The following is a 27,534-nucleotide window of genomic DNA, read 5'->3' on the forward strand; positions in this document are numbered from 1 at the left end:
TCATAAACAACGTTGCTGAGGAAACGGCGCTTCTTCTTTGTTTCCTCGTCCAGGGCAAGAATGCGGAGGCTGCTGGAACTGCCAACCCTACTGGCCGCCACGTAGAACTGACCATGGCTGAAGAAGTCTCTTGTGCAGAAGATCCCAACATGGTGTAGCGACTGTCCTTGGGATTTATTCACAGTCATGGCAAAGCAGGGTCGTACCGGAAACTGCCGACGCCGCAGAGTGAACGGGAACATGTTGTCAGATGGACTCAAGGTTATGCGTGGAATGAGTAATGTGCGTCCAGAATTGACACCCATCACAGATTTTGCAACCAACAGATTTGGAAGGATCTGAAGTATGATGTACCTTGAGCCATTGCAGTGCCCGCTCTGCTGGTCGAAGTTTCGCAGCAGCATGATTACCATACCCACCTTGAGAGAGATTCGATGTGGAGGCATACCAGATGGACAGAGGGTGTTCAGGAACTCAGGCGGATACAAATGATCACCCTCAGATTCCGCTGTATCGACGCTACAGCAAACATGTTCCTCCCCTGGGAATATGGTCGTCATGTAGGCATTTACCTGATCGACTTCGGAATTGGTCGGACATAGTATAACACGCTCGCATAGCCACTTGGGGTTGCTAATGTTGTTATGCAAGTCTTCGTACACCCAAGTGACAATATCCTGAAGTTTTTCACCTGGAAGAATGAGCGGTACCCTGAGCTCAATAGCAAATTCACCCTCTGCTGGATGGACAGGAATCTTCCCTTCACCCAGATCCAGCAGGAATTTTGCAAAAGCAGATTCGTCCTGTTGTTCTCCAGCACCCTGCATGATCCTCATGTTTACTCTGAGACGAAGTATCTGCACTTTTCTCCACAGGTATGAGCTCTTGAAGCACCTTCCAACTATGTCAATACGGCTACCGTGTGGCACAATAGTAAGGATCTGCCTCCAGTCACCACTGAAAAGCATTGTAATGCCGCCAAATGGTTCCTCTGAGCCCCGAAGCCACTAGAATGTTCGATCTGCTGCCTCCAATGCTCGACGATCCATCATTGAAACCTCATCCACCACCATTAGATTAGTCATGTGTATGAGTGCTGCAGTGGTGTCATTTTCACTGATGTTGCAAGTGGACTCATCAGTGAGAATGAGAGGACACTTGGTCCTACTATGGAAGGTGGCCCCTTTAGGCAGCAGCGTAGCTGCAATACCACTTGCAGCAGTTGCAAGAGCCACTTTGCCCATTGCTCGCACTTTGTTGAGTATATGAGACAATGTGAATGTTTTCCCAGTCCCACCACTTGCATCAACTGCAAGCATGCAGCCATGTCCGTGTTCCACACTCCGCATCACTTTATCGACAACAACGCGCTGCTCGTCATTAAGAAGGCACTCTGTTTGAGCGATGTGAGCCTCAAGTTCTCCTATATTGTGCACTGTTTCGTGCTCGATGACGCGCGGAATGCGAGACTGGAAATGAACTGGTTCAGGCTCAGGAAGGCCAAAGGTCTTACTGAGCGAAAAGCCGTGGCACTCAACTTTGTTCCTCAGCTCTAGTAGCACTGCACTCACAATGCGTCCATTTGGTTCATTCACACCTGCTGCACGCATGAAGTCCTCGCACAGCACATACTTGTGCCTTTCCCAGAACTGCACGTGGTTGCCTCTGAGAACGAAAATGAGCATGTTGGCAAATACTTCGCGGACTGCAGGGCCAAATGCAATATTTGCAGCCTCTTCCATAACAGAATCCACCTCCTGGTCATTGTCAACGATGCCATATGCAATGCAGGCTGCCAGATAGGTCTCCATGACCCTACCACCAACACGACGGAGATCCTGAAAGCATGTGGGGCCAGGCACGCGGTACAGTAGCATGCGGAGATAGTACAACTCGGCAGTATGTGAGTTGACGGGAATAATGGGGAGCCGCCCAACCGTATCAGCCTTACGGTTATCCTGGAAACTCAGCCTTCTCTTCCGCAATTGAAACCTTTTCCTCAAGTAGGTGAAGTGTTGGAATACATCTGGATATAGAACATGACGCATGTGTGGATGGAGATTCATGGCTTCGAAAAAGGCGGTGAGGGTTGTTGCAGGGGGTCCTGACTCTGCCACGTTCTGTACGGCACCTTCGTCATTGAACGTGATCACCTGCTCATCCTGTAGATGGAGTGCCAGCATCTCGACTGGTGGGTACTTGCGTTGAATGGGGAAATCGTATATGCGCCAGTATCCCTCAGATGCGGTGATGTAACGCCCTAGTTCGTAGCGTGCCACTTCATCATGTCGTAATGCCTCTCGCATCCTCTCATGAGGCTCCAGTCTGACCAGGCACTGGTCCGGGCCCTTTTCAAGGTATTTGTACAGGTACTTGACACAGGTGACAGCACAGACGATCTCAAGGTTGATGTGAGCATCGTACCTGAGGACAATATATGGATTGTAAGGCACAACCCATGCATTGTTAACTAATACGTTAGCACCGCCTCGTATTGTCTTCATGATGGGATCACCAGGTGCTGCTTCTGCCCGTCTTCTGTACAGGGGATAGGAGTCATCAGAGAAGCTTGTCGTTTGTCGTAGGGCTTTGGGATAGTCCTTTGTGCACTTCCGGTCTGCCATGCAAGGGCTCAAGATGTTCCATTCCCCACATGGGCCGTGAATCATGTGTGATGTCACGATACGGTGTAGTTCCGGATTTGTGAGTCTGTCAGGAATCTCAGCAGAGACCACGCGATCGACATCTGCTGGTGTTCTGGGCTTGTCGCGAGGTACCACAGTCAGGAGCATGTGTATATGGGGAAGGTGATGCTTTTGCGTTTCCTTCACCATCACGTAAGCGTCCACATGCCCCAAGATGTCATGCTTGAGGATGTCAGCGAGGAGTGCTTCCACCTTCATATGAAACACCCGGGCGATGATATCAGGTCTTGCATTGGGTGGCTGACCCTCAAAAACCGATTCTTTAATTTCTGGCCACTTTGGGTTGCAGGTGAATGTTAGGAAAAAGTCTGGTTTTCCCTTGACTCTGACTAAAGCCATTGCATCCTGAAACTCTTTGGCATACCAACGTGGCGACCCATAAATTGACGGTGGCAGAATGGTGAGGCGTCCAGGTAGCACCTCAGCATCACTGTTCAACGCATCAACGATGATCTTATACTTTTCTGCCTTAATTGACTTCTGGTTGCAGCGAATCCAATTGAGACGGTGTGACTCAATTTTTGCCATCATGTCGCATACGTACTGCTGTGTCAACCTTCCACCACGAAGCAGTAGATTGAAGTGATGAGTAGGATCACGTACTTGTAGATGGTAGCGGTAGAAAGTTGTTGGCGTTGTCCCTGCCAACTCAGTGTGGTACCCCTGAGAGCCGCAGGGTAGCAGAAGTATGTATGATAGTGGGTCATACGCTGGATGCAAGGCATCTATTGTCTGTAAACCTCCTCCTCTGAGGTGAACAGCGACTGCCAGCCTTCCAAACTGCTCTGTTGTCATAGCCCCTGGAGCAATGACAGCCACATCGCTGTCTGGTGAGGGAAGGTTGACGGTACCATGATGAAGGTCTCGGCGCCGCGTGCGACCTGTTAACACAATATTCAGTTCATTGGCGCTATCATTATGAACCACATACTCAATGGCAGTTTTGAATTGCTGGACGTATGGGTTGCACTCATGAATGGCCTGTTGTGCTCTTAGCAAAAACTGCTCATTCAGGTCACTGTTCGAGGTGTGGGCACGACGATAATCCAGCTCATGGGCTGGATCGTGAAAGTAGATCTGAGCAAAGCGTGGGGTACAACCCAGATCGGCAAGAGGAGCACCAATGTAATGGTAAACCTTACCTTGTATGCGCACTCCAGGATTGAAGCCAGGCATACGTATCTCTCGGACACCGATACTTGCCATTGCCAGCGCGTTGTTGTACTGTTTCGCGTGCTTCACAAAGGCCTGGTTAAGGAAAAGGTTTTTAATAGCATCAGGAGGTTGTGATGGAATTGAACCGGGTTTTGGATTCGTAGGATCATGCATAAGATCGACCTTGCCGTGGTTGCAGCAAAATCCTCTTCTCTCCTCATTCCACACCAAAGCAGCACAATGAGAGCATTTAGTGCACTGAAATATTGAAGTCCTGCTCAGCGCGTGCCTGTACTCACCATGAAGTACCTCTCGGAAGAAATCGGTATCATCGTATCGAGCAAGGTTGCGATTGTCATGGTGAGCCTGGTCTAGTCTCACACGGTGTACATCCTGATGGCGCAGGGCATCCCTTACTTGCCGGTCTTCTCGCTGGTGAGGGATTTCTTCTGCACGACGCCTTGTCTCGCGTCCAGTGTTGTCTGCCAAGCGAGCAGTCCGTTCCTCATCCGTTTCTTCTGCACGACGACTTGTTATGCGTCGAGTGTTGTCTGCCAAGCGAGCAGTCCGTTCTTCATCCGTTTCTTCTGCACGACGCCTTGTCTCGCGTCCAGAGTTGTCTGCCAAGCGAGCAGTCCGTTCGTCATCCGTTTCTTCTGCACGACGCCTTGTCTCGCGTCCAGCGTTGTCTGCCAAGCGAGCAGTCCGTTCCTCATCCGTTTCTTCTGCACGACGACTTGTTATGCGTCGAGTGTTGTCTGCCAAGCGAGCAGTCCGTTCTTCATCCGGTTCTTCTGCACGACGCCTTGCCTCGCGTTCAGTGTTGTCTGCCAAGCGAGCAGTCCGTTCTTCATCCGGTTCTTCTGCACGACGCCTTGTCATGCGTGCAGTGTTGTCTGCCAAGCGAGCAGTCCGTTCTTCATCCGGTTCTTCTGCACGACGCCTTGTCATGCGTGCAGTGTTGTCTGCCAAGCGAGCAGTCCGTTCTTCATCCGTTTCAGCTGCACGACGACTTGTCACGCGCGTAACGGCGCGTGTCAAGCGAGCAGCGCGTTCTTCGTCAGATTGCATTGCGCGCGCACGGCGTGCAGCTTCGTTCCTTCGTTCTCGTAAACGACGACTCGATTGGGGCATTGTCTTTATCTACAATCTATCTATAAGATAGACAGTAAGTATATAGACGGTAAGTATAATATAGAGAAGATAGAATAGATAGATCTAACAATAAGACAGTGGGAAGATACAATCGTAACAATCGAGACAGTTAGTCGGCACTTTCGTAAGGCCGGAAGTGAAGTCATCACTGTCCGGAAGTTCGCATATCGCAGTTACGATTATTCGCCATTTAGTGTTAATGTCCAAGTATTAAATTAGCGCCAACGTATTTTGGCTTTGTGCAATTTAATCGCAAGGAATCAATCAATTCAATAAAAAAAAGAAAAGGAAAAACATTAATAGGCTACGCAACAACGGCTTCTGTGATTGGCTGCCGGAAGTGCAGTCGTCACTGTCCGGAAGTTGGCATATCGCAGTTACGATTATTCGACATTTAGTGTTAATTATTCAATTAGCGCCAGCGCCAACGTATTTTGGCTTTTTGCAATTTAATCGCAATGAAAAGTAGAAAGAGAAGAGAAAACATTCCAAACCGCGAGGCAAAAACAACACGGCACGTCTACACAACAACGTGTCCTGTGATTGGCTGTACTTGCGCCCAAAAAAAAAAACCTTAACCGTCCGGCAACTGAATGTTAAAAAAAATAAATAAACGCTCTTCGCTTTCGCGTGATCGTGCGTGGGGGGGAAAAAAAAAAAAAGTTAAAATAAATAAATAAACGCTCTTCGCTTTCGCGTGATCGTGCGTGGGGGGGGGGGGGGGGGGGGAAACGCTCTTCGCTTCCGCCCTTCGCTCTGACTGAATTGGGAGAATGTTTTTAAAGTGCGCATAAGAAATCGAGAAATTATTATTTTCCCGTATACGGGCGCATACCCGTACTATATATCTATCTAAAATTATATCCCCCCCCTCTATTTACATGAAATGTTTTGGTCCATTCGCAACGCCAAAGCGAACGGCGAACGGCTTGCGAGTACAGTGACAATCCCCCCCCTCTATTTACATGAAATGGTTTGGTCCATTCGCAACGACCACAGAACCCCCCCCCCTCTATTTACATGAAATGGTTTGGTCCATTCGCAACGCCAAAGCGAACGGCGAACGGCTAAATCGCCATAGCTCGGTAAGTACTTGTCCGATTAATTTCAAACCTTGAAAAGGCACATCCTCGGGTCCCCAGCAATATACCTGGCAAGTTTCAAGTATATCGGACCGGTAGTTGTCGAGAAATCGTTGTCGCATACACACATACACACATACACACACACATACACACAGAGATTAATGGAATTATAGATAGACTAGGGCATGCCCGTACGTGGGTGCCCGTTCCTTGCCAAAAAAAAAAAAAAACGCTACCCGTACGCTCTACCCCGCCCGTACGCCCGTACGCCCGTAAACAAAAAAAACAACGCTCTTCGCTTCCGCCCTTCGCTCTGGGAGAAATAATGCGCATAAGAAATCGAGAAATTATTATTTTCTCCGGAAGAAATCGAATTACGAACCGTAATGGCGCACGCGCTCGGCTCGGCTCGCAACAACGCGTTCTGTGATTGGCTGCTGGAAGTGAAGTCTTCACTGTCCGGAAGGTCGCAAATCGCAGTTACGATGAATCGCAAATTAGTTTTAATTAGTTTTAAAACATAGTTTAACGCCAACATAGTTTGCAAACGTGAAATAAATGAATACGCTCTCAAATGTGCCGTCCGAGGCAGAGTCTGTTCGCCACGTTCGGCACACGTGATAGCTCGCTGCTCTCTGATTGGTTGAATCGTTTTTTGGACATAGCTCGGTAACTACTTGTCCGATTAATTTCAAACCTTGAAAAGGCACATCCTCGGGTCCCCAGCAATATACCTGGCAAGTTTAAAGTATATCGGACCCGTGGTTGTCGAGAAACAGCGGTCACAGACAAACAAACACACACACAGACATACACACACACACACACACACAGAGATTACTGGAATTATAGATAGATGACTGATTGCTTTCCTTGCTGTATGTTTTTCCTGTGTGCTTTTAATACAATCGGTTCATTTACAATCTTTGGGTGTGGTTCCACTATTGATTTGTTTTTGACACCGGATAACATATTTTTTCTGCCAGGGCTCCTCGCGGGGTTCGGAGGTTTACTGAGACCAGGAGATCGGTGAGGACCCCGTAACAGAAATTGGGGGCTCGTCCAATTGACTCGTGGGCTCGAAGTTGGGTCTGCGTACGGGATCTAAAATTTCCTAAATTTAGTCTGGGAAAGAATTCCCTAACATTCCCAGAATTCCCAAATTTGGAACCTTTTCCAACATTCCTAAATTTTTCCAAAAGGAAAAAGTTTTTTTTTTTTTAAATTTCTTGTGTGAAGGTTAACAGGTGTTAACAGTAGTCACCATGGAGTTTGACGCAGAGAAGTTTACAGTGACCCCTAGTGAAGTACAGTTCAGAGCGTTAGTAAAATCGGACCTCTTGAAATTGGCCAAACATTTTAGCTTGGATGTCCGAACTAATAGGAAGAAGGCAGAGTTGCAGACAGTGGTGATACAATCTATGGTGGGATTAGGAACATTGGGAGAGGTAGCCCGGGATTGGTTACCCGAGGAACCAGAAGAGGTGGAGCTCCGGAAACTGGAGTTGCAATTGCAGAGCGAGGAAAGAAGAGCTGCAAAGGAAAGAGAACTCCAAGAAAGGTTAGAAGACAAAAGCAGAGGAAAGGAGAGTGGAATGAGAACTCCAGGAAAGATTAAAAGCAGAGGAAAGGAAAGCAGAAGAGAGAAGAGAAGAGAAACAAGCAGAGGAAAGGAGAGTGGAACGAGAACTCCAGGAAAGGTTAGAAGAGAAGAAAGCAGAGGAAAGGAGAGTTGAAAGAGAACTCCAGGATAGGTTAGAGGAAAAAAAAAACAGAGGAGAGAAAAGCCGAAAGGGAGTTAAGGGATCGTGAAATGGCCCTTCAGCATGAAATTAAACTCAAGGAGCTGGATGTAATGAAAGAACGGGGAGAGGTACCATCCATGCCGACTGGTTCGACACCTAGTCAGAACACCTGGGATGTTGGCAGGCATGTGTGGCTGGTTCCACCCTTCAATGAAAAGGAGGTAGCCAATTTTTTTCCACACTTTGAGAAAGTGCTCGACTGTTAAACTGGCCTGAGGAGTACTGGTCCATACTAGTGCAGAGTGTTCTGGTGGGTAAAGCTCAAGATATTTATTCGGCTTTACCGATTGACCAATGTGCAGATTATGAGGTATTGAAGAATCGCATTCTCATAGCCTATGAATTGATCCCGGAGGCTTACCGACAAAAATTCCGGAATGCCAGGAGGAGGGAGAGTGAGACCCATGTGGAATTTGCCAGAGTGAAGGAAACCATGTTTGATAGGTGGTGTGATTCAAAAGGAGTTGGGAAAGACTTCGACCTATTGCGACAATTGATCCTGGTGGAGGAATTCCAACAGTGTGTCCACGAGGACATTAAAGTTCATCTGGAGGAAAGGAAAGTACCAAAGCTGTATGAGGCAGCCACCATGGCAGATGACTATGCCTTAACACACAGGATGGGGTTCCACAAACCGAACTTCTCGCCCAGACCTAGCCAGGGGAGCTATGGTACATCGGGGGCGGATAATGAAAATCCATGGGGGCGGCCTCGGGATGAAAATGAGGTCCACTTTGACACCACGACTTCTAGAAATCAGAAGACTGCGGTTCCAAGACAGACCTATCATCCGGGGGACTCGAGGCAGACCGCCGCCCCCATGCCTTGGCAGACCACGAGGTTCTCCTCCGGGCCTACTTGCACTTTTTGCCATAAACCTGGACACTGGATGTCCAACTGTTATGCTCTGGGAAAGGAAAATCAGGAGCGGAGTTCGACTAGTACGACTCCAAATGCGATGGCCATTGTGAGAAATCGCCCTCAAAAGGGTTACCAACCATTTATTTCAGAGGGGTTTGTGTCACTGGAGGGAGCCTCGACTAACCGGAGACCGGTTAGGATATTGAGGAACACAGGAGCACATCAATCTTTAATGCTTGAAGGCATCTTGCCATGGTCCGAGGAGACGGCAACTAGGGATAGTGTTCGTTTACAGGGGATTGGTGGCTGTGTTAGTGCTCCACTTCATGTCATCCATTTGGAGTCAGATTTGGTGTCAGGACCGGTCACCGTCGGTTTACAAGCCACGCTTCCTGTCGAGGGAGTATCGGTTGTTATCGGGAATGATTTGGCCGGTGGTCAAGTTTATGGTAACCCGATGGTTGTTAAAAAGCCCAGTAGGGAAAATAACACCACACCAGTTAGGGATGGCGACAAGTTTAGCAAGTTATTTGTAGGTGGACTGAACTTCAAAACAAAGGAAGATGTTTTGGAGTCTGCCTTCAGCAAATATGGACCGCTTTTGGAAGTGCTGCTGATAAAAGACAGGGAGACACGAAAGTCAAGAGGGTTTGGCTTTGTCACGTTTGAAAACTCAAAGGACGCCAGAGAGGCAGAAAAGGCTCTGAATAGCAAGGAGTTGGAGGGTCGGACCATCACAGTAGGGAAGGCATCTCCTAGGGGTCGAGGGGGCTATAGAGGAGGACCACGGAGTAGTAGTGGTGGTGGCCGCAATCGATATTATTATGGAGGCTTCCAGAGTTATGACAGCTCCCGAAGGAAGGATTATCAGAGCAGTGGCCGAGAAGGAGACCGCCAGTCAGGTGACTACTGTGACAAGTGGTCCCACCGTAATTATTAGGAGTCCGGAAACGTTGAAGCACTAAATGCTGCGGAGCCTAACCTAACGCCTAACCTAACCTAAGCCTAACCTAACGTAACGTGTAACTAACGGACGTTCCTAAAGGCGTCCAGGTAGTGAACTTTCCTGCACGGACTAACTGTGAACTCCACGTTCCTAAAGGCGTCCATGTAGTGAACTTTCCTCCCCGGACTAACCGTGAACTCCACGTTCCTAAAGGCATCCATGTAGTGAATACTTCCAGGCCTCACCACCCAACCACCATGGAACCTGGCTTTCAGCTCGGCCTCCCGAGGAAAGTGCTATGGATTTGCTGGCCTTTGGGTTTTTGATCATAACCCCTTAACCTTCATTCAAGAGAAACTAAAGTAAAAATCAGAGGTTGATGAGATGGAGTTTGGCTTTGCAGGGGTTCAACTTGGAAATTGAACATGTAAAGGGCCGGGACAATGTCGTGGCTGACGCTTTGTCCAGAGGGAATTAATTTTGGGAAAGCTCTGGGGGTGGTGTGAAAGTTTGTTGCTTTATTTTTGGGGAAATATTGAGTACTGTTGCCCATGGGAATGGATGATGTGGGTGTTGAGTTTACTTTTGGTGGTTTCAAGACTTTACTTACAAAGAAAGTTTTCGCTGTGTTCAAACTTTCTTTCTTGAGGGGGGGAAGTGTTACGGATTCGGCCCTAATGATTGTTGTTATGATTATTGTTGTTGGTTCTAAGTATTCTGGTGATTGTGGTTGAAGGGAAAGGGTTATTATCGTTAAAAGGTTTAACAGCGCTCATGATCAAATAATATCGGAAATGGCATAGTGGGCCGGAAGAAGTCGAGGGAGAGAAGGAGGATGGGAGAGAAAGGAAAAGGAGGTGTTCTGACGAAGCTCCGCACCTGGCGTGGGCGAGCTTACATGGCGAGAGAACTTTGAGTCCGGGAAGGGAATCTTGAGCGATTGGTGATCGCTGGAATTGTGGAAAAGCCTGCGAAGCCAGGTACAGGTGTGATTCCGGAGAATCTTCGCCGAGCAGCGACGACTCGAGGACGAGCCAGCCGCCATTACCGGGACCTCACCCGTCGTTCGCGGAACCTTGGGTTGGCCGCATCCGCGGGTCCCGCCATCTGGGGATTTGCCCGAAATAGGTGTGTGCACTAAAGCGGCGTTGGAAGATTGCCCTGCGGTTCGTTGACTGAACGGGGAAGGTGCACATCCGGATCGCTTATTTGGGATTCCCTGTCCACGGTCAGGTTGCTGTTGGATTAGACCACGTGACGGACCATGCCTTACCTACACCGCCGTACTCGCCTCTTCGCGTTTCCGCCTCACCTCCATTGAGTTATAGAGACATTGAAGGGTTGGGCTCCATTCCCTGGGAGCGCGGATCACGGCCGAGCTGCTGCTGAGCTGGGACTGGGATCTGTGAGTTTATGTTACGTAATAAGGTGGTACCATCTTGAGGTTAATTGTATGACTGATTGCTTTCCTTGCTGTATGTTTTTCCTGTGTGCTTTTAATACAATCGGTTCATTTACAATCTTTGGGTGTGGTTCCACTATTGATTTGTTTTTGACACCGGATAACATATTTTTTCTGCCTGGGCTCCTCGCGGGGTCCGGAGGTTTACCGACACCAGGAGATCGGTGAGGACCCTGTAGCAGAAATGTCAAAGGTCAACTCTACGTCAAACTCCCAAAATCATAAATTTTCATCTAAAAAATCGTCACTTTTCTCCCTATTGACCCGAGCTTTGATTAAGATTGTCAATTTTCATCTTGATGAAATGGACAATTTGCTGTATCAATGGATTTTCTTTTTCTTGGCGGTGGAGGGCGGATTTTGCAAGTATCGTGCTCCACATGACGTCTTCCTGTTACTTGCAAAATCGAAGATTTTTCAAGTACATTGGTCGGTTGTGTTTGTGACTCTGTTTGTTAGTTTGTCACCGGCCTACAGGTCACAATTTTCAACCGATCTTCACCAGACTTCACCAAGTGGTAGAGTTGGTCAAATGCCAGAAGCCGATTGTTTTTGGGGTCAATAGGTCAAAAGGTCAACATAGGCCAAAGGTCACCAACTTTGCTAAATTTCTAAAATCCTCAATTTTCATCCGATTGACTTGAAATTTGAAGACCACTTGCATATCTGGTCATTGAATTCAACCACCAATAATTTTTGAGGTCAACATAGGCCAAATGGTCAACATAGGCCAAATTTCTAAAATCCTCAAATTTCATCCAATTGACTTGAAATTCGAAAAGGACTTGCATATCTCGTCACTGAATTCAACCACAAATTATATTTTAGGTGAACATACGCCAAAAGGTCAACATAGGCCAAATTTCTAAAATCCTCAATTTTCATCCAATTGACTTGAAATTTGAAGAGGACTTGCATATCTGGTCACTGAATTCAACCACCAAGTATTCTTGAAGTCAACTTAGGCCAAAAGGTCAACATAGGCCAAATTTCTAAAATCCTCAATTTTCATCCAATTGACTTGAAATTTGAAGACCACTTGCATATCTGGTCACTGAATTCAACCACCAAGTATTTTTGAGGTCAACATAGGCCAAATGGTCAACATAGGCCAAATTTCTAAAATCCTCAATTTTCATCCAATTGACTTGAAATTTGAAGAGGACTTGCATATCTGGTCACTGACTTCAACCACCAAGTGTTCTTGAGGTCAACATAGGCCAAAAGGTCAACATGGGCCAAATTTCTAAAATCGTCACTTTTCATCCTGTTGACCCGAGCTTTGATCAAGATTGTAAATTTAAATCTTCATGAAATGGCCAATTTGCTGTATCAATGGTAAACTTTTGGGGGAGGGCGTATTTTGCAAGTATCGTGCTACGCATGACGTTTTCTTGTTTGTCTGTCTGTTTGTCTGTTTGTCTGTTTGTTTGTCACCGGTGTACAGGTCACAATTTTCAACCGATCTTCACGAAACTTCACCAAATGCTGGAGTTGGTCAAAAGCAAGAAGCCTATTGTTTTTGGGGTCAATAGTTCAAAAGGTCAACATAGGCCAAAGGTCACCAACTTTGCTATATTTCTAAAATCCTCAATTTTCATCGGATTGACTTGAAATTTGAAGAGGACTTGCATATCTGGTCACTAAATTCAACCACCAAGTATTTTTGAGGTCAACATAGGCCAAAAGGTCAACATAGGCCAAAAGGTCAACATAGGCCAAATTTCTAAAATCCTCAATTTTCATCCAATTGACTTGAAATTTGAAGAGGACTTGCATATCTGGTCACTGAATTCAACCACCAAGTATATTTAAGGTCAACATAGGTCAAAACGTCAACATGGGCCACATTTCTAAAATCCTCAATTTTCATCTGATTGACTTGAAATTTGAAGAGGACTTGCATATCTGGTCAATGAATTCAACTACCAAGTATACTTGAGGTCAACATAGGCCAAAAGGTCAACATAGGGCAAATTTCTAAAATCCTCAATTTTCATCGAATTGACTTGAAAATTGAACAGCATTTGCATATTGAGTCATTAAATTGGGAAACATACTATTTTTGAGGTCAAAAGGTCAAAGGTCAACTCAAGGACAAATTTTTTAAATCATCAATTTTCATTCGCTCTTTCACGAGCCTCGATCTTGTATACAAAAAAAACAAAAAAAACAAAAAAAAAAATCTAAAAAGCCGTCAATTCTCAACCGATTGGCTTCAAAATTGAACAGCATTTGCATATCGAATCATTAAATTGGGAAACATACTATTTTTTTAGGTCAAAAGGTCAAAGGTCAACTCATGGCCAACCTTCCAAAATCATCATTTTTCATCTGAAAAATCGTCACTTTGCTTCCTATTGTCCCGAGCTTTGATCAAGATTGTCAATTTTAATCTTGATGAAATGGACAAATTGCTGTATCAATGGAATTTTTTTTTTCTTGGGGAGGGTTTGGGGGGCATATTTTGCAAGTATCGTGCTCCACATGACGTCTTCTTCTTTGTTTATTTGTTTTTGAGTAGGATGTCTCAAAAAGTTGTGGACAAGTTATGACAAAACTAGGTGGATGAGTTGTGTAGATGAAAAGAACAAGCAGATTCGATTTTTCAGGTCGAGATCCAGATCTGGCCTGTCAGTGATACTGTGGGATATAAAACTTAAACTGTTCAGCCTAGTGGAGGTATGCGATCTACCGAGTACCATTCTTGTTATGTTTTACTAGTAAAATGATAGTCAAAAATGACGGGTTGGAACCGTTTATTCGAAGGTGCAGCCTCGTGAGCATGCCAAAGTCTGAAGCCTTGGCCTAGTGTCAGGTGTGCTTATATCTTTCCCCCATGGCATCTTACCCCATGGCAAAAAGGGTCTTTCCCTCGCGGTCCCCCTGTGCTGTCTTTCCCTCGTGGTCCCCCTGTGCTGTCTTTCCCTCGTGGTCCCACTGTACTGTCTTTCCCTCGTGGTCCCCCTGTATTGTCTTTCCCTCGTGGTCCCCCTGTACTGTCTTTCCCTCGTGGTCCCTCTGTACTGTCTTTCCCTTGTGGTCCCCCTGTGCTGTCTTTCCCTCGTGGTCTCCCTGTGCTATCTTTCCCTCGTGGTCCCCCTGTACTGTCTTTCCCTCGTGGTCCCCCTGTGCTGTCTTTCCCTCGTGGTCCCCCTGTGCTGTCTTTCCCTCGCGGTCCCCCTGTGCTGTCTTTCCCTCGTGGTCCCCTTGTGCTGTCTTTCCCTCGTGGTCCCCCTGTGCTGTCTTTCCCTCGCGGTCCCCCTGTGCTGTCTTTCCCTCGTGGTCCCCCTGTACTGTCTTTCCCTCATGGTCCCCCTGTGCTGTCTTTCCCTCGCGGTCCCCCTGTGCTGTCTTTCCCTCGCGGTCCCCCTGTGCTGTCTTTCCCTCGCGGTCCCCCTGTGCTGTCTTTCCCTCACGGTCCCCCTGTGCTGTCTTTCCCTCGCGGTCCCCCTGTACTGTCTTTCCCTCGCGGTCCCCCTGTGCTGTCTTTCCCTCGTGGTCCCCCTGTGCTGTCTTTCCCTCATGGTCCCCCTGTGCTGTCTTTCCCTCGTGGTCCCCCTGTGCTGTCTTTCCCTCGTGGTCCCCCTGTACTGTCTTTCCCTCGTGGTCCCCCTGTGCTGTCTTTCCCTCGTGGTCCCCCTGTGCTGTCTTTCCCTCGTGGTCCCCCTGTGCTGTCTTTCCCTCATGGTCCCCCTGTACTGTCTTTCCCTCGTGGTCCCCCTGTGCTGTCTTTCCCTCGCGGTCCCCCTGTACTGTCTTTCCCTCGTGGTCCCCCCGTGCTGTCTTTCCCTCATGGTCCCCCTGTGCTGTCTTTCCCTCGTGGTCCCCCTGTACTGTCTTTCCCTCGTGGTCCCCCTGTGCTGTCTTTCCCTCGCGGTCCCCCTGTACTGTCTTTCTTCGTGGTCCCCCTGTGCTGTCTTTCCCTCGTGGTCCCCCTGTGCTGTCTTTCCCTCGTGGTCCCCCTGTGCTGTCTTTCCCTCGTGTTCCCCCTGTGTTGTCTTTCCCTCGTGGTCCCCTGTGCTGTCTTTCCCTCGTGGTCCCCCTGTGCTGTCTTTCCCTCGTGGTCCCCCTGTGCTGTCTTTCCCTCGTGGTCCCCCTGTGCTGTCTTTCCCTCGTGGCCCCCCTGTGCTGTCTTTCCCCCATGGTCCCCCTGTGCTGTCTTTCCCTCGCGGTCCCCCTGTGCTGTCTTTCCCTCACGGTCCCCCTGTGCTGTCTTTCCCTCGCGGTCCCCCTGTGCTGTCTTTCCCTCGTGGTCCCCCTGTACTGTCTTTCCCTCACGGTCCCCCTGTGCTGTCTTTCCCTCGTGGTCCCCCTGTGCTGTCTTTCCCTCGCGGTCCCCCTGTGCTGTCTTTCCCTCGCGGTCCCCCTGTGCTGTCTTTCCCTCGTGGTTGTCAGCTCTTTCACGAGCCTCGATTCAGTATACCAAAAAAAAAACTCTTCTTTATTTATTAGACATCACACGGATGCAAATGAACACTCGTTTTACTCTGCGTGCGTTGCACATCACATGCTGTGGATTTCACGTGCCTGCGCCCTGTATTTATTGTTTTTTTTTTTTTTTAACGCTTCTGTACACCCCTATTGAGGCTCGGTTTGCAAGCCATTGTCTATATTTCCAATAGAAAAGACATACTTACTCTTCTTTTGGGTATTTTGGGTCCTTGGGGTAATTTAGGCCCTTGGGGTCTTTTGTGTCCTTTGGGTCTTCAGGTTCCTTGAGGTCTTTTGGGTAATTTGAGCCCTTTGGATCTGCTGGGTTTTGGGGTCCTCAGGTCTTTTCAGTCCTGTGGGTCTTTGGGGTATTAAGGGTCTTTGGGATATTTTGAGTCTTCGGGGTCTTTTTAGTCTTTGGGGTATTTTGGGTCTTTGGGGTCCTTTGGGTCTTCGTTATCTTTTCAGTCTTTTGGGTCTTCAGGGTTTTTAATGGTGTTTGGGGTATTTTGGGTCTTCAGAGTATTTTGGGTCTTCAGGGTCTTTTTGGTCCTTGTGGGCTTTTGGGTCTTAAGAGTCCTTGGAGTATTCTGGGTCCTTGGGGGTATTTTGAGTCTTCTGGGTCGTTTGGGTCCTCGGGGTCATTTGGGTATTTTGGATCCTCAGCATCGTTTGGGTCTTTGCTGTATCAAACGTTTGGGTCTTCTGGGTACTTAGGTTCTTGTGGGTCATTGAGGTCTTCTGGGTCTTTAATGGTCTTTGGGGTATTTTGGGTCTTCAAGAGTCATCGGGGTCTTTGGGGTCTATTCAGTATTTGGGGTCGTTTGGGTCCTCAGGGTCATTTGGGTATTTTGGATCTTCGGGGTATTTTGGGTCTTCTTGGTCCTTGGGGTCTTTTAGGTCTTTCCCTCGTGGTCCCCCTGTGCTGTCTTTCCCTCGCGGTCCCCCTGTGCTGTCTTTCCCTCGCGGTCCCCCTGTGCTGTCTCTCGCGGTCCCCCTGCGCGGTCCCCCTGTGCTGTCTTTCCCTCGCGGTCCCCCCTCGCGGTCCCCACAGTCATGTTCAAATAATTCCCATTAAAACCCCACTTAAATTCCCTCCAAAAGCACGACTCAAAGCCTTTAAAACCTACACTTAGGAAGGGGGAACAGACATCACACAAACACACATTGTGTTTTATATGGTAGATGATCATCTCTGGTCATTGCAATCTTTGTCTTTTGTGCCATCAGAAATTAATAAGTGAAGCTGATAGAACTAACCTTGAGAAACGTCTTCTTTAGTTTGATTCCCAGTAAAGAAAACTAAAATAAAATTCATGGAATCTTTCTGTAAAATTCTCATGATTGTGTGGGATATGAGACATACCTGGTGTTGGACAAATGGTTAGGGTGGTGGGCTTGGGATACTAAGGTCCTGAGTTCGAATCCCGTTCAGCTGTTGAATAAATACCAGGTGGGATTGACTCAGCCTGTCATCCTTCTGAGTTCGGCGAAATGCGTACCAGCGTACCAGGGTACTGGGTCCTCTCTCAAGGAGGTTGGTGGCAGGATTTGCACTCTGGCTGCGGAAAAAACACCTCATTCCGTAGTCCCCTTGTCTTTTTATTTGGCTGACCAGAGTCCTTGGAAGTTATACGCTGCTTCCGGTCGGTATTAGGTAGGGTGATTGGTCAATTTAGTCCCAAATACCTAATTACCAACACCCACCGCGAAGCAGGGAAATAACTCCCACTCGAACCATGGATACGATGGAATATGCCAAGCGGATAGCAATCCGCGATCCGAGCCGTTAACAATGTGACTAACCCGATTCTAAGCAGTTTCAATCGTGCCACGTTTACCCAATGATAGAAAGGACGGATGCGATCGGATGGAGAGGAAACCAGAGGGTAGGAAGAACAAAGATGGGTTTATTAACAAATGTACAGAAAGAAGAGGAAACAAAAGAATGTACAGGATAGGGAGAGGAAGAAGTAGCACACAGGGCAGTCTTAAAACAGTCTTATTCTAATACCCCAGACAAACGTACACACTCACACGGGGATGGTAGATGGTCCAGGTAGACGGTCCGGCGATGGGGTCCAGGCTCCGGTCCAGTGGGCGAAACCCGGCAGGCAGCTCCGCGTATGGTTGAATGCGACCGGACAGTTATGTAAGGGGGGAAGCTGGTGTCCTGTAGCGTACGTAATAAATGCACGCTCGTGCCAAACGTACCCTCTCCAATGTTCTCTTAAACAAGCGTGCCCTTCTTCTTCTCAGTCCTGTTCAATGCACATTTCCCAAAGAGTCCTCTTACAATGCGCGTGCCTCCAACAGGTCTTGTACAACAAGCGCTCTCTCATCAAAGACCTTTCGCAAATGTGCGCTCCGTCTCAGTCCTGTGAAAGGGCTTTGCGTTCGCGCTTATATATTTCGTCCAGCAAAACGCTCCACTAGCCAAACTGCCACGCCTGCCAGCGATGTTCCTTCAGCCCTGGTTGGCTGGTGAGGGCTTACCGGCCACGCCTTTGACGGCTGGATGACGTGGCCACACCTTCTTCTTGCCATTCCGCCCCCTTTCTCGGGCCTCACTGCGTGTTTTATGGCGGCGTTTGAGCGAGCTTCAGCTCAAGGCAGCGAACGCTGCTAACAAAGGCGCGTAACAAATTGAGAGCCATAAGGCACTGACTATAGGGGCGCGTAATGGTGTCGCTTGGAGAGGGAGGTCGCAAAATGGATGGAATGGGGCCTACTCCTTATTTAATTGACACAACGCAGATTCAACCATTGGAAACACGGCCTTATCTAAAACACATATTAATGAAATAACTGAAGTCTTATGGTGGCCTACGTGTTGCTTGTGGACTAACTAGGGGTGCTACCTTTAACCTTTTAATGATGCGATATTTACAAGAATGTGTGGGTTCTAAAACCGCAACACTGCACCCCCCCACCCCCTTTTTCCAGGCTTGGCCCGAGCCGAAACAAAATGGCTATCTTTTAACTTAGTGTGACACTTAGGTGGGGTTACCCTCTACTTTTAACCTCACCCTGAGTGCGACAGTTTTAACACTAGATATGTCCCACCTGCTGCGTTGCATCCTACCTAACTGACTCACGCCCACGATTAACCGAATTACGGAATGGTCTTCAAACTAAACATTTAGCCGGTGGGGAGCATTATTTACAAGACTCTAATTATTTACACTGCAACCCAGGACCTGACTTTTGTGGGAAAAGAAGAACTTTTGAAAAGGGGAAATGCCACTGCAATGCACTGCACCGATACACCATACCCATATGTACCAATATGCACCATCTATCTATAATTCCAGTAATCTCTGTACGTCTGTACGTTTGTTTGTTTGTCTGTGACCGCTGTTTCTCGACAACCACGGGTCCGATATACTTTTAACTTGCCAGGTATATTGCTGGGGACCCGAGGATGTGCCTTTTCAAGGTTTCATATTAATCGGACAATTACTTACCGAGCTATGTCCAAAAAACGATTCAACCAATCAGAGAGCAGCGAACGATCGCGTGTGCCGAACGTGGAGGACACACTCTGCCTCGGATGGCACATTTGAGAGCGTATTCATTTATTTCACGTTTGCAAACTATGTTGGCGTTAAACTATGTTTTAAAACTAATAAAACCGAATTTGCGATTCATTCGCTTTCCTGCGCGTTTGTGCACACGATGGCGATTTCTTTACCAAACTCCGGAAGCCGTTCGCTTTGGACCAAACCATTGCATGTAAATAGAGGGGGGGGATTGTCACCGTACTCGCAAGCCGTTCGCTTTGGACCAAACCATTTCATGTAAATAGAGGGGGGGGATATAATTTTAGATATAGATATAGTACGGGCAATGCCCTAGTAGTAAAAGAAAATGCACAAAAAGCACCATAATGAAAATGCACAGAACAAACATTTTAAAATAATAAAATTATGACCTTCTTGCGCTTGCTCTGCTGGGCCGATGTTTCTGGCTGTCTTCTTGCTTGATGTTTTTAGCTGCATCGCAGATGCTGCTCATAGAGTGCACTCTGCTGTTGTTGTTGTTCTTCTTCTTGTTGTTCTTGTTCTTGCAGAGAAGACAAAACCTCAAAGCTCCACCCATTCTGGGAACCATAGCTCCACCCATTGTGGGAGAGGCTTCATATAAACAAATATCCACCATTTTATTAACTCGCATAGCTTTGAGGCCTGTTTTGTAGGCCTGTGGTGTCTTCCTCTCTCACACAGTTTTTTTCAAATCAAATTCGATATATCATTTCATTTTTCACAGTCGCTAACATAGTTTTAGACTCGGTTGAAAAAAAACGGGAAGAAAATCCGAATGAAAGTTGCCCTTTATAGACCGAAGTGAATTCTCAAAGGCCTGTAACTTCAAGTCCATTGAGATTTTTTTTTTTTTAATCACGGCATGGTCAGTCATACACCGCCCAAAATAACAGACGGGAAAATGCCGAGATATATATATTTTGTTTAAATCGCGGCATGGTCAGTCATACACCGCCCGAAATAACAGACGGGAAAATGCCGAGATATATAAAAAATTCGTCCATTTGATGACAATCGTCACGATGAAATATTTAATTTATACGTCGTCACAATAATGTGGAGAGAGGAGCATAGCTTCGTTCACGTGTCGCCACATACGGGAAATTGCCGAGATATATATTTTTTAAATCGCGGCATGGTCAGTCATACACCGCCTGAAATAACAGACGGGAAAATGCCGAGATATATTAAATATTCGTCGCCACACACGGGAAATTGCCGAGATATATTTTCACTTTGCACAAAAATAACATCAAGTAATCGAATCAATAGGAATGTCCTGTGCCTATAACATCGACGTTATAGGCAACGCTGCATCTAGGCATTGTGTAACATCGACGCGGCTTTTGTTTTAATTAAAACTTTTTGTACTTGTTATTAATAAAAACCATAGTCCCCCTTTCGCTCCGCTGTGCGACGGGGAATAAAAAGGGCACATACCGCGTCCGCTTTTTTATTTGTGGCCAGCAGGGCCAACTCAGGTGGTCCACTGCTGGGCATAGATGCCACTTAAAACAGTGGTCCGCAAGCCAGATACTGCTGGCAACAATGGTCGGCCCCAGCAGAGGTGCCAGGCCACAGAACGTGTGGTCCATAAGTGGTGCCAGGCCACAGAACGTGTGGTCCATATGGTGCATCAGTGCAGGCAGGAGGCAGCAAGGGTGCGGGCGCACAACCCGCGGCACCTGCACACACCCCTCGGACACAAAAGAACATGGCCCATGGGTGGGGAAGGAAGACAAGCAGAGTTAGCGGGGGCAAGGGCGCAAGGGTACACATAAATACAAGGCAATGCAAGATGAGGGGCTTGGGAGAGCGAGCTGAGAAAGCTCGTCCCTAGCGTTCATCACCCCCCATGTCACCTACTCTACCCTTACCCCTACCCCGTATTTACACAATTTACAATTCGTCTCTACGTCTTGTCTTTCCCATCCCCTCTAATTCCAAATTCGTCATCAATCCCTCCTAAGGAGGAACAGATGGAATCACAAACAATGTCTCACCCACGTCAAGATGCGTCTTACATTCCAAATCATCTGCAAAACATGGTGTGGAGTCCTATCACCTAGGTGAGCGGATGCGGATGGTGCGAAGAGACTTTCATCCTAGCTATACTTCTAAATGACATTAACTCAGGTAAACTACCCGGGGTCTTGCCCTGCCAATCCATTGGCCATCTTTACTCTATGCGGTTCTAAAACCCAATTCCCATTGACCAAACTGTGGCGCTCTCCAATTTGGGGTCTCACTCCCCCGATTTTTCTATCTGTGCCCTCGCCCAATTTCGGGGCTGGGTCGTGTGGCTCTCCTAGCAGGTCCTACTTACCTGCGCATCTCCGCCACTGAACGTCACCACCCGAGCTTGCCTAGCTCCTTCACACTACCCTAACCTGGAGAAGACCCTCCCTGGCACCTACCCCCTTGATGCCCCCTCTGGCATTGGGCTACCCGGGTCCTCTCCTGGGATCCTCGGGCCCCGCTGAACTCTACTGAACTCTAACCTGGCTCCCAGAGCCTACCTGCGGCCTCACCTGGCCGACAGACCATCAGTGGCGGAGTGCTCAACCAACCATACGTACTAATTAAGCCACACGCCCAGCCATTCCACACACAAATGCACCCATCCAAGCAGTACTCTGCTACTTTCCGCACCACAGATGTCAATATCCAACCAAAATTTACCTACTCCCTCTACCTACTTTTAAACTACCCTCCCCGGGTACTCGTGAAGGGGTCCATCCTTCCCCCATTCACTCCTTCGCACCATGCACTCCACTCCACTCATTCCACACTACATTTACTCCACACCATTTATTCCACACAACCCTTCTCGACTTGCACACCATGCAAGTCAATCACTCAACACACAATGACACACATCCTCAATACTCCACTCATACACATTTACACACACACACATCTCTCACGAGCATTGCCTCATGCACTCAAATTTTCCCACGCTCAATTCCTCATTTCACCAGCACTACCAGGAATCTCATTCATACGCAATTCCTCATTTCATCCGAAAGCTCAAGCTCCTGCTCATACACACAGCATCATTTAAACTAACTACTCCCTTCTAATACTAGTGCTCCCCGTCATCCCTTATAATAAGCAGTCCCTCGTCATTATCATCCAACTACCCTACCCTACGTCCCCACTACCTGTATAAAGTCACTACTTAAATCTCAAGTCACCTATGGTCATCTCTAGATTCTATCAATTATCCTAACCCTCCCGGGCTACTTCGCACCACCAAAACCCCATAAACTATAGCTCCTTTGCCCCAAATGAATGGAACAACTACCATTCCTATCACTACCACTACCAAATGTCCACTATACTTGAGCCTCTCGTACGTCAGTACATCATCAAAGCTCGGCTTCGCAAAGCCGAGCAATGAATTCGGGTGGTTTGGTCTACTGTAGGTTGGGTCCGTTCTGCATTTGATTCAGGGGAGGAGGTTTTGTCGGGCCAAGGCTCCAGGCACCATCTCGGCGCAACACTTTGCGCTCCCAAGCGCGATGGCCCAGCCTTCCCTGGCCAGAGTGCCGCCACCGCAAGGGGGCGCCGCTCCGAACCCTCCTACCTCCCCTCGAACCGGGCCGGTCGCCTTGCCTGGCAAAACGCGGCACCGACCGTGCAGGGCGGGGCCCGGCCCGGATCATGCACGGCGGGGCCTGGCCCAGATCGTGCACGGCGCTCCTTGCAAGATCGCTGCGGCAACGATCCCCGCCGGTTCCCGCTGCTCACCAAGCCTGTCACGTACCGAGAGTTCATGTCGGCTATACATCGGCCTAAACGCTAACCCCCTGGTCTGGGTCGATGCTTGGGTCGCCTCGTCACAACCCGTTACCCACTCCATACTCGCACACCCTGGCTCACCAACACCTCTCACACTCCCCATGGTCAGACATCCTTGCACACACTCTTTCCACACACTCCGGACCCATCGCACACCTCACCTTTGGCCTCTCATGAACGCCCGGGTCTATACCAACCCCCAAGCTCGCTGAACCTCCCCTCACACCATGTGCATTTCCGATCATATCGCCACGCACCTCGGCGTTTCTTCCTCTTCGCTCCTCCTCCGCCACCTGCAAACTCTTTATTTGGTTAGCAAGTACGTCATCACGATGTGAGCACAGACCTTGTACCAATTCCATCACCTCCTCCTTTATTTCCTTCTTAGTCTCTCTCCGTCTCTTTTTAATTTTACTCACCCCTTCTTCCACTTCCTCTAACTTTTGTTTCACCTCTTCTATCTCCCGGTGCGCCCCCACAATTTCCTCTTCTAAGGCCACCTTAGTCGTCTCTATATGCTTCCTAATTTCTCGTTCTCTCACCCCCAACGTATCTACCACCTCATCCAACCTCTTTGTCAGCCCCTCGTGTACCATCTGACATTCTTTCTTCGTCGCTATAAGTTCCTTCTTAATTTCCCTTTGTGCTGCTTTCAGCCCCCCTATCACGTCCGTGTTCTTACTTACTTGCTCCCCTAACTCCTTTTGTCCCACTGTCAGCTACTCTACTCCTCGCGTCAAATCCTCTATACCCCCCTGTAACCTAGCCGTACTCTTTCTCACCTCTTTCTCCACGCGCTCCTCACCCCACTTTACCTCGTTGCGTACCCCCACGACCTCTTCGCTCACCCCGCGCCTTATATCCTCCCCCATCTCTCCCATTTCCTTCTTAGATGCCGCCCTCATTTGCTCCAATTCGTTCTTTTGAGCGTCCAATTTGCTTTCCAGCCCGTTCTTTACCTCCTCTATCTGATCCCTCATTTGTTTGATTTCCCTGGCGGATTGATCCCCCATTTCCCTCAATTTGCCTCCCATCTTGTTTTCTAACCCCGTTAACCCGTCCTTCATTTCCTTCATTTGGCTACCCACGTCCTCCAATTGGCCCCCTAATTTGTTTTCTCATCCTCCCAATTTGCTGTCTAATCCCTCAAATTTGCTGTCTAACCCCTCAAATTTGCTGTCTAACCCCCAAAATTTGCTGCCTAACCCCCCAAATTTGCTTTATAATCCCCCCAATTTGACTTCTAACCCCCGAATTTGACTTCCCAATTGCTCCCCCAGTTTACTACTCTGAGCATCCATTTTATTTTTCCATCTGCTTACTATTCTTTGCCATCTCCATTTGTATGACTGCCTGTAGCTGCACCATGAGGTCCTGCATGTCCATCCCTCCCACTTGTGCCGCGGGCGCGGCCCTCATCGCCATGTGTGAGGCGCCGCCATTTTGTGCGCCTGCAACTCCCACTACCGCACCTTCTTCATTTTCCTCCTCCATCTCTCCCAATTGTTCTTCCCTGGGGTCGTGGGTTGCCTCTAACTCCTCTTCTATTTCCCCCACCGGCATCCGATCGCCTTGGTTATCCATGGCCTGATTCAATTTGGATGTTCAATAAAATTTCGGCCGCCCGTAATTTTTGACCAAAATCTTTGTCCAAAAATATAAAAATTTGGTTCGGGTAGAAATCCCACTCCCAGACACCAATTGTTATGGTTCTCGGCCGTCGGCGCTCCCCTTATCAAGGGGGGGGGGGGTTAATCCCCTTGTCTTTTTATCTGGCCGACCCAAGTCCTTGGAAGTTATATGCTCCTTCCGGTTGGTATTAGGGAGGGTGATTGGTCAATTTAGTCCCAAATACCTAATTACCAACACTGACCACGGAGCAGGGAAATAACTCCCGCTCGAACCACGGATACGATGGAATATGCCGAGCGGATAGCAATCCGCGATCCGAGCTGTTAACAATGTGACTAACCCGATTCTAAGCGGTTTCAATCGTGCCACATTTACCCAATGATAGAAAGGACGGATGCGATCGGATGGAGAGGAAACCAGAAGGTAGGAAGAACAAAGATGGGTTTATTAACAAATGCACAGAAAGAAGAGGAAACAAAAGAATGTACAGGATAGGGAGAGGAAGAAGCAGCACAGAGGGTCGTCTTAAAAGAGTCTTATTCTAATACCCCAGACAAACGTACACACTCACACGGGGATTGTAGCTGGATGGTAGATGGTCCAGGTAGAGGGTCCGGCGATGGGGTCCAGGCTCCGGTCCAGCGGGCGAAACCCGGCAGGCAGCTCCGCGTATGGTTGAACGCGACCGGACAGTTATGTAAGGGGGGAAGCTGGTGTCCTGTAGCGTACGTAATAAATGCACGCTCGTGCCAAACGCACCCTCTCCAATGTTCTCTTAAACAAGCGCGCCCTTCTTCTTCTCAGTCCTGTTCAATGCGCATTTCCCAAAGAGTCCTCTTACAACGCGCGCGCCTCCAACAGGTCTCGTACAACAAGCGCTCTCTCATCAAAGACCTTTCGCAAATGTGCGCTCCGTCTCAGTCCTGTGAAAGGGCTTTGCGTTCGCACTTATATATTTCGCCCAGCAAAACGCTCCGCGAGCCAAACTGCCATGCCTGCCAGCGATGTTCCTTCAGCCCTGGTTGGCTGGTGAGGGCTTACCGGCCACGCCTTTGATGGCTGGATGACGTGGCCACACCTTCTTCTTGCCGTTCCACCCCCTTTCTCGGGCCTCACCACGTGTCTTAGGCTGCTGGGCCATAGAAGTTCACGGTTCACGTTTCACGTTTCACGTTTCACGGTTCACGCGTGTAAAGAAAAATGGACAAACGTAGTATGACTTGCTCTGGGCCATAGAACGCCTTTCATGTTTCACGTTTCACGTGTCACGTTTCACGCGTGAAAGGCGGAATGAACATGCACACTTTTTCTATGCGTGAAAACGGAGATCTCGGTCGACCTGATTATTTTTAGACTGACATCCGGGCAAAACTTCTGAAACAAAATGGACGACTACCGAGAACAGTTGATCGAGTTAGTGAGAGCAAGGCCCCTGCTGTGGGATCCGCGTGTGGCGGATTACAAAGACAAGGACCAGAAGGCACAAGTTTGGGAGAACTTGAATGGGCGTCTGAATTCACCGACAGGTTAAGGTTTATTGTTTTCGGGTGTGTGCGCGTGTGTGTTTGTTTAATTGTGTGTGTGTGTGTGTGTGTGTGTGTGTGTGTCAGTGTGTGTGTGTGTGGTTGTTTAATTGTGTGTGTGTGTGTCAATGTGTGTGTGTGTGTATGTGTGTTTGTGTGTGTGTCCGTGTGTGTGTGTGTGTGTGAGAGAGAGAAAGAGAGAGAGAGAGAGAGAGAGAGAGAGAGAGAGAGAGAGAGAGAGAGAGAGAGAGAGAGAGAGAGAGAGAGAGAGAGAGAGAGAGAGAGAGAGACAGACAGACATACAGAGTGAATGAGACAGTGATAAAGACAGAGACAGAGTGAGAAGTTGTTCGGTGGAATTCACCACGGGTTTCTCTCAGAAGGAAGTGCTCTCGGCTCCAAATTCTGTGCCTTTTTCTCTTCCTCCGTCTTAGTAGAAGCAGAATGAGGCAATCTTCTTCATCCGAAGAGTCCATGTTGACGGTTACTCGGCCAAAGCAGAACTGGCGCGCAACACGTGAACAGCCAAGCGTGAAATCCTATGGCCCAGGGTCCGATTGTTCACGTGAACGTGAACCGTGAAACGTGAAACGTGAACCGTGAACTTCTATGGCCCAGCAGCCTTATGGCAGCATTTGAGCGAGTTTCAGCTCAAGGCAGCGAACGCTGCTAACAAAGGCGTGTAACAAATTGAGAGCCATAAGGCACCGACAGTAGGGGCGCGTAATGGCGTCGCTTGGAAAGGGAGGTCGCAAAATGGACGGAATGGGGCCTACTCCTTATTTAATTGACACAACGCAGATTCAACTATTGGAAACACGGCCTTATCTAAAACACATATTAATGAAATAACTGAAGTCCTATGGTGGCCTACGTGTTGCTTGTGGACTAACTAGGGGTGCTACCTTTAACCTTTTAATGATGGGATATTTACAAGAAAGTGTGGGTTCTAAAACCGCAACAATATATTGTCGTGTTCCTGGTGATTAAAATCTTCCAAGGAAACGGATTTCTTTAACTTCTTTCTTTAACTCCGAGGCGTTCAGTCAAGGTATAGCGTAGAATACGCGTGGGGGCAAGTGGGGGAGAAGCCAGAGCGCTTACCTCCACGGATCCCACCGGCAGTCTTCAACCCTGCAATAACTTAACTCAAACAACACGGAATTAAAATGTACAAAAATGAACTGGTTTATTAAAGAAAATGCCAGGAACAAAGAAAACACCGTCAAATAACAATAAATTCCTAAATTGGAGCGCCCAACACAGACAAAGGGAAATATAATGATACAAAAATAAAAGGTGTGGTTGGCACCTATCTGCAAGCAAGCAAGCAGATGCAAGCGGCTCCCGAATCTTGTCAGGAATTATCTCAGGCCCGCGTCCCTGCAAGGGAAACCGCAGACAATTTGGTGCGAACTAGGC

Source organism: Myxine glutinosa, chromosome 9, assembly GCF_964187855.1.
Source record: "Myxine glutinosa chromosome 9, kmMyxGlut1.1, whole genome shotgun sequence".
NCBI lineage: Eukaryota > Metazoa > Chordata > Myxini > Myxiniformes > Myxinidae > Myxine > Myxine glutinosa.